Source organism: Chlorocebus sabaeus, chromosome 14 (genome assembly GCF_047675955.1).
Source record: "Chlorocebus sabaeus isolate Y175 chromosome 14, mChlSab1.0.hap1, whole genome shotgun sequence".
Taxonomy (NCBI): domain Eukaryota; kingdom Metazoa; phylum Chordata; class Mammalia; order Primates; family Cercopithecidae; genus Chlorocebus; species Chlorocebus sabaeus.
Genome location: NC_132917.1, coordinates 64,591,400 through 64,598,953, shown reverse-complemented (window position 1 = coordinate 64,598,953; position 7,554 = coordinate 64,591,400). Strand labels below are relative to the sequence as shown.

The window sequence follows — 7,554 nt, the reverse complement described above, 5'->3', positions numbered from 1 at the left end:
CTCTACCTGATTTATTAGGTTTTCAAGATAGAGGACTAGATAGGTGGCTAGTCAGATAAATGCATTCTAAAGACAGGGAAATAAGTTTTAAGGTTTCTCCTAGCTCACTGTAATAAGCATGTTGGATTTAGTTTGCTAATATTTTACCTGTAATTTTTGCATCTATGTTCATAAGTGAAATGGGCCTATTCTTTTCTTGATCTGCTCTTTTCTCAGATTGAGAATCTAATTTGGCTGTGCAGGTTTAAAAAAATTTTTTTTCCTCTACTTTCTCTTGCTCACAATGGTCTTTTTCTCCATTTGTTTTGTAATTTGGATTGTGAGCTCATGTTTGCCTAGGCTTTATATATAGACATTCTATGAGGTCTGGGTTGAATCCTTTATCCTTGATAGAGTATTTGCTTTTGCTTCCTGATCTATGTGGGTAGTATATGTTCAAATCTGTTTAAAAGGAGCTTGGCTCACACCTGTAATCCCAGCACTTTGGGAGGCCGAGGCGGGCAGATCACCGAGGTCAGGAGATCGAGACCATCCTGGCTAACACAGTGAAACCCTGTCTCTATTAAAAATACAAAAAAAAAATTAGCCGGGCGTGGCGGTGGGCACCTGTAGTCCCAGCTACTCGGGAGGCTGAGGCAGGAGAATGGCGTGAACCCAGGAGGTGGAGCTTGCAGTGAGCCGAGATCTTGTCGCTGCACTCCAGCCTACGTGACAGAGCAAGACTCTGTCTCAAAAAACAAAAAACAAAAAACAAAAAACAAACAAACAAAAAAGAAACGGAGCTTAAATCCTAATTGAGAAGATCAGCTACAATCATATAAATATATAAATAACAATAAAAAGGAAATCTTTTATTATCACATACTGTTTGGTTTTTTTCATAAGATTTTTAAAAAGACATGTAACTCATAATCACAACAGATTAGAAAGTAGAGATAAGCAAGAGGAAAACTAGATAGAAATGAACCAAATTCTGCTTATCTCTGACAAGCACACTTAAAGTCTCCCTACACGTTTCCTCAGGTTCCTGTTTTACTGTTGCATGTGTGTACTTTTGAGCCTCTCAAATAGATTGTAAGCTATTTGAGACACCAAAAATCTCATACAGTACTTTGTCTTTTAAATAACCATCACAGCCTTAGTACATCACTATTACACTACTAGTACATCACTACTACATCACTTGTACACTACCAGTACATCACTAGTACATCTCACTGTTTGGAAGAAAAATGACAGTAACACTATAATTGTTGAAATTAATACATTGAAATTTGCATTTTGAAATGTTCCCACATAGAAAAAATTGTCTCTGTGTATTTTGAGATCATAAACTAGTAAGCTTCTCACATATTACAATTCACAGACAACATCAATTACAGTGATTTTTTTTCAGACATATAAAATTTTTATTTGACTTGCCCATACTTCTTAGTGCTGTAGTTACGAGGTATGCTCATGTCATTTATGGAAGATTATTCGCCAGCTTCATCCTCTTTTTTAGGGATCACTCCTTCCCCACAAGGCCTGTGTGCAAGCAGTGTAGGAGAAATGTTCACAAAAATGAGAGATAGAAAATATAGGCTGGGCGCGGTGGCTCATGCCTATAATCCCAGTACTTTGGGAGGCCGAGGCGGGTGGATCACAAGGTCAGGAATTTGAGACCAGCCTGACCAACATGGTGAAACGCCGTCTCTACTAAAAATACAAAAATTAGCTGGGTGTGGTGGTGCACGACTGTAATCCAAGCTACTCGGGAGGCTGAGGCAGGAGAATTGCTTGAACCCAGGAGGCAGAGTTTGCAGTGAGCCGAGATTGTGCCACTGCACTACAGCCTGGGTGACAGAGTGAGACTCCGTCTCAAAAAAAAAAAAAAAAAAAAAAAAAAAAAAATTGGGAGAAAGGAAATAGAAATAGATACACGTAAGAAAGGAAGAGGAGGAAAGGAAGAAATAAACAGGGGTTCTCAAATTTTCAAAACGAAGGAATAAACAAGGGTTCTCAAATCAAATATTTATTTTAGTATTTTAATATTTTAAAATGTTAATGTTTATTCAAGTCACCTGGGATATTTGTTTAAAGAGCAGATGTCCAGGTAAAGCCTACAGAGATGATAACTCAATAGGTCTCAGCAGACCCAGGAATTTGGGTGTGTCTTCCCTTTAAGAAACACTGGAATAAGGAGAGCACAAAATTAGAAGGCACACGGTAGGACCTGGAGGCATGCCAGTAACAACTGACACAGGGGCAGCTTCTGCCACAAGATGCTAACCCTAGGTATTTGCAGATCCTCTGAAAGATACTAGTGAATGTCTACTCAGCTACATACTACATACTACATTCTAGTGTATGAAGAAGATTCAAAATCTTCATATGTAAAATAATATTCTGATCAATTACAGTCACCTGAGTCATGAAATGACCTCACAGTGGAGGAAATAAGAAAGGGGCTTCTAAAATGTATCATCAGCACATGCTTTTTTTTTTTTTTTTTTTTTTTGAGATTGAGTCTCCCTCTGTTGTCCAGGCTTGAGTGCAGGGGCACAATCTTGGCTCACTGTAACCTCTGCCTCCTGGGTTCAAGCGATTCTCCTACCTCAGCCTCCCCGAGTAGCTGGGACTACAGGCACGCACCACCAGGCCCAGTTAATTTTTTTTCTTTTTTTTTTTCAGTAAAGACGAGGGTTCACCATGTTGGCCACGCTGGTCTCAAACTCTTGATCTCAGGTGATCCACCTGCCTCGGCCTCCCAAAGTGCTGGGATTACAGGCATAAGCCACCACACCCAGCCAGCACATTCTTAAATGTAGTTCAATAACCCACTTTGGAAAAGAAGCGAATTTTTCCCACACGAGGGATCTAATTTGTTTCACTTACCACAGGGTGATCTGGCTAAGGGAACACTGTCCACTTTTTGCAAATCATGTCTTGGGTTGAGGACACTGGCCTTCTTGCACTGTGGAATTCCAAAGGAGTTTCAGCATACTGAGAGGCAACACATACACAAGCTGTGTGCTACAAGAAGTTTGTGGTACAGCTCATTTTTGTAAGTGGACTCAGGACTACTGAAAGAAATCATGGAGTAGGGCTAAAATCAGACAGGGAAGAGTGTCAGGTTGTATGTCTTAACAGGCCCAGGGGAATGATCTGTATCCTAAAATGACAATAATCAAGAAAGGTCCCAATATGACCAAAGTAAACCTTTGTGTTCACTTAGTATCGCTCTTCTGAATTCCAGACCACTGTAGGTTTCAATTTCATATATATTTGAAATATACACATATATGTACATACACACACACACGCGCGCATATGTAAAGATTTCGCTCACTTCAAGACTCCAAACCTAAATTATTCCTAGGTCTCTCCAGATGACTCCTTTGTGGAAAGGGGATGTCGGCTATTCTAAGTGAATTTGAATAGAGATACAACGTCTAATTTGCCTTTCCTTAGTTTCTTCACAGAAGCAATTGTCTTTAAGTCTCAAATAACGTGCAGAAATGCACCTGTGGGGAAGAAGGTGGGTTCTTGCCAGTGTATTTGCTTTAGTGAACTTCTCCATTCAGGTTTATTGGTGGTTACAGTTACAGTACTTTCAAGTACAAGGGTGTGGAAAGGGTTAAGGTCTGTAAAATGATTGCTGGACAGTAGCCAAGAAATTGAGAAAAGCCATAGCTCCTGGGAATCAGCAGGGAGGAGAAGATCTAGTAGTGGGTGCTGTGGAGCACTGCCGTCAGGGTTCAAGGTGAGCCAGTGGGAGGAAGAGCAGTGCGGGAGGGAGGGTTGGAAGAAGCTGAGGTATCGACATGCATTTACAGCTTCGCTCATACCAGGTTAAGAAGTGCCTTTTCCAGAAATTCAGTAAAGAACCAGGACATATTCAGGAGCTGTTTCGACCTGCCCACACCCTACCCCGACTTTCCCAGAAAACAGGCAAGCAAGCAAGGGGCAAATGTCACGGCCAAGCCTCCCGCCTACGGCTTCCAGCCTCCTCAGATCCCAGCGCACAGCCCCGCCGGACTTCCCCTGGAGCGGTTTCCAAGAGTGGGCACTGCGTGATCTGATTCACTCCAAATCTGGCTGTCCCTCGGGAGTGGGCTTTGGCCGCAGGGGTTCCCCGGCAGCGCCAGGCAGAGGCTGAGCAGCAGCAGCAGCAGCAGCCGTCTGCACGCAGAGTAAGGAGCCAGCCTCCGCCGCCGCCTCCTCCTGCCGGATCGGAGTAGGCAGCACAGCCAGTCCCTATCGCTGTCACGCAGCCAGCAGCGGGCCCCCGCCCCCGCCCCGCGCGGCCCCGGCCCTCACACTGTTATTTGCGTGACTGACCCGAGCGGCGCGGGAGGGGAGGGCGGGCCCGGAGAGGCGCGGGCGGAGAGGGGAAGGCCGGCCCGCCCGCTCCTTCCCCTCAGGCCGGCTGCGGAAGCCCTCTCCTCCCCATTGGTCACACGCTCGCGTCCATCACTCCCGCGAGGCGCTCGGATTGGCAGAAGGCGCACTTCTGGAGCGAGGAGGGCCGAGTAACTCCGCGGGTCTCCGGCACCTCCTCCTTTCCTCCACCCCACACTTGAACGTCCACCCACCTCTCCCCACCCCCCACACCACTGCCCCCGCCCCGCTCGCGGCAGTGTCCTTAGAAGACTCATTGGGCCAGGGGTGCAGCCAGCCGCTTAACGAGCCGCGCCGCCATAGGTTGAGGCCCACGCCCGTCGGAACGGCGGGCCTCACCATTGGGTAGCTCCGCTCCGCTCCCGCCCCCTCAGCGCCTGAGCCTCCCGTCGCCACCTCCCAGCCCAGCTCTCCCTCGGCTTCCTTACCCCGCCCGTCCCCGCCGCATCTCCCCTGTCCAGCTGGGCGGGGATTGCTGTACGACTCTGTAAAGTCTGTGAGTCACTGCACAACCCATCAATCCAATTAAATGTCTTGAGCGAGCCGAGCAGGCGGTGCTGCCGCCCGCCGCCGCTCGCCCAGCCGCGGCCGCCCCTGCTCCTGCTTGCAGCGCCCCTCTGATCCATGGCTGTCTGTCTGTACTTGTTACGGTGTAACATCCTCCTCCTCCTCCTTCTCCTCCTCCTCCTCCTCGGGAGCCGCTGCAACTTCCCCTCAGCCAGCCTCCTCCTCTGCTTGGGGACTGCAAAGGCATGGGATAGACCCAGAGCCACTTCCCTCTGTCTCCCCTCCAGCCCTCGCTCAATTTTCCCCCCTTTAAATTAAAGTCTGTTCCTCGCTCCTCGTCGTTTTAGAGATTTATTGGTCGGTCTATTATTTCCCCTGATTTTGTTTTCCCTCTGTGGGGCAGGGATCGCAGGGGCCAGTGGGTTTATTTTAGGGAGGGGGCGCTCCATCACCCCACCCCTCCGTTTCTCCTCCTCCCTTTTCGGCCGTGACTTGATTTCCCCGCTCCTCTGCGCTCCCAACCCTCGAACTCACCGTCCTGTACTCGAGTGACGCACAGACACCCCCGCCCACAGCCCAGACGTCCCCTCCCTCGCTGCCACCCCGACCCGTCTCGGAGCTGGACCGGGTGCCGACTTCTTCGCAGAAGGGTGAGTGCTGTGCTGGGTTGGGTGGGGAGGATCTGAAAAAATGTGGTGGCCGGTCCACTGTTGGGGAGGGTAGGGTTCAGGTTGTGGGCTGCAGGTTCCCGGTCCGGCATGGATTTAAGGTGGCGACTCCCTCCTTTCCTCCCTCCCTCACTCCCGCTTCCCCCGCCCCTCAACTCCTTATTCACCAGCCTTGCTGTATATCTAGGTATTGCCAGACTTCCACCATCGGGGTATTATAACGCTTATAAAACATTTGGTAATGGCATGCTTTCTGTCTTTAGGATGCTTAGTGAGCAGTGATAGCCACCAATGTGATCTGATAGATTCTATCACCTGCAAAAAGTGTAAAAGGGACGATGGGTACATTTTCTTCTAATTCAAAGTTAAACTTTTATTCAATAAAGGGGAAGCAAAAAGGTATTTTTAATTTGAATGCGTGGCGATAGAGCAACGATAGATCAGAGAAAGACAGATTGTCTAGTGGCATTGCTTAGTGTTTTTATTTGAAAATAGTTTTATGGGTTCCCTATTGAAAAAAATATCAAGTCCGTATCAAAGGTTATGAAGTCTTTGAACCTGTTGGAGGAAAGCAAGGTAAGATGGAAATCCAGCTTTACACTTCATCTTTAGCTCACCTCTGTTCCAGGGAGGCATTACAGCATAGTTTTAAATTTCTCAGTCACTGGACACAATGGAGCATGTTAAGGATTTGAGAGAAATATGGATTATTTCTCTTTTGATATCCATCTTTTGTGTACTTGATTGCTTGTTCAGCAATGTCATACTACAGATTTTTGTAAAATTTCAATTTGGTTTCTTGGTTGTCCATAGTTCGGAACTACAAATACCTGTCCATATATGCTTTATGAGGATGTTGCCATATGCATCTTTCATATTTTGTTTGAAATAAAAGTAAAAATTATGAGAAATAGTTGTCAGAATTGGCTCCTGAGGTTGCTTTTTTGAATTCAGCTGTTTTAAAATGGTGTTACTCTTTTGAGTCAAGTTCTGGGCTAGTTGTCCACAAGATTCAAATTAGGCCAAACCAAACATGTTTTGAAATATTAAAGTACAGGAAAGGCCTCTTAATAGTTCATTCTCTCCTTCTCTTTCAGAGTAACCAGAATAAGTTGTTACTAAATTTAATTTTAAAGAATAGACTGTTCCTGTACCAAAATCTGCCAAGTTGCTACAGAAAGATTCCTTTTTAAAGAGCAGAAATGTGTTTATGATCAGCCCAAAGTAGTAAAGTTGAAAAGTGACTTAAATGTAAATGCTGTCTTAAAGAAATGCTTGTCATAAGCCCCAAAACCTTCCAGAGTGTTTCAGGAAGACTTATACAAAGCCTTTTTGAATTAATACATTTTGTCATGTGACCTTTTTTATGAGTGTAAGACTGAATTATTGAAAGACCTCATAGCACAAGGGAGCCATGCTGCTAGGGTTTGAATCTTACCACCATCCCTCACTGGCTGTGTGACCTCGGGAACGTTTCTAACCTGGCTTTTGTGAGTTTTGTCCTGTAGATGGAAAGAATGACTTCTCAAGGGTTTGTTGTAAGGTTGCATGAGAGTGCATGTCACAGAGCACTCCATGTTAGCTGCTCCATCGTCACCAGCAGTCTTAGAGAGGTTTCTAGTATAGTGGTTAAGAGTAGGACCTCACGCTGGTTCATGCCTGTAATCCCAGCACTTTGGGAGGCTGAGGTGGGAGGATGACTTGAGCCCAAGAATTTGAGACGAACTTGGTCAAGATGATGAGATCCGGTCTCTACAAAATAATTGGAAAAAAAAAAAAGAAAAGAGTGGGGCCTCCAGAACCGGATTCCGTAAGTTTAAATCCCAGCTTTTCCTCATTATCTTTGTGACCTTGGCCAGGTTAGCCTCAGATTCCTCATCTGTAAAATGGGAATAATAGCACCTACTTTATAGGGTTATTGTGATTGCACAGAATGAGAGTTAATATATGCAAAGATATTGAGTAGTCTTTGGTGCATCTTTGCAAGTTTAACTCT

At 45.8% G+C, this 7,554-nt stretch overlaps 1 protein-coding gene across 1 annotated transcript in view; it reads left to right on the top strand.

Moving 5' to 3' along the window:
- Positions 1–4,843: 4,843 nt before the first annotated feature.
- Positions 4,844–7,554, top strand: part of SERTAD2 (SERTA domain containing 2) — a 122,261-nt gene continuing 119,550 nt past the window's right edge. The window contains exon 1 of the mRNA XM_007970441.3: positions 4,844–5,540. The gene's annotated coding sequence lies outside the window, so the exon portion shown is untranslated. The remainder of the gene's footprint in view (positions 5,541–7,554) is intronic.